Below are 340 nucleotides of genomic sequence, written 5' to 3' on the forward strand. Positions count from 1 at the left end.
CGGGCGGCAGGCTGAGATCTGAGGTTCCACGATCTCTCGGGAATCTGTCGGCATCGCGTGGTCCGTGGCTTTCTGTTCAGCATCCCCTTGTCACGCTTAGAAAAACCCCAATCGCGTGTCTGCGCCTGGACGGTGGCACCTTCACCCTCCCAAATTCGGGATGTGCTCGCTCAGAATCCGCCAAAACGTTATTTCGAGAGTTGGGCGGGGGAGATGCCTTGGGCATTGTGTGGGCCTGTCGCTGTCCCTTTCCGTGGGCAGAGCAGCCGGTTGTGGCCACAAATAAGCGTTGGGGGGCTAGCGGGGGGGGTTTGGTGGGGGCCCCCGCCCTGCGCCGGGG

This window comes from Merops nubicus, unplaced genomic scaffold, assembly GCF_000691845.1.
Source record: "Merops nubicus isolate BGI_N331 unplaced genomic scaffold, ASM69184v1 scaffold19966, whole genome shotgun sequence".
Classification (NCBI taxonomy): domain Eukaryota; kingdom Metazoa; phylum Chordata; class Aves; order Coraciiformes; family Meropidae; genus Merops; species Merops nubicus.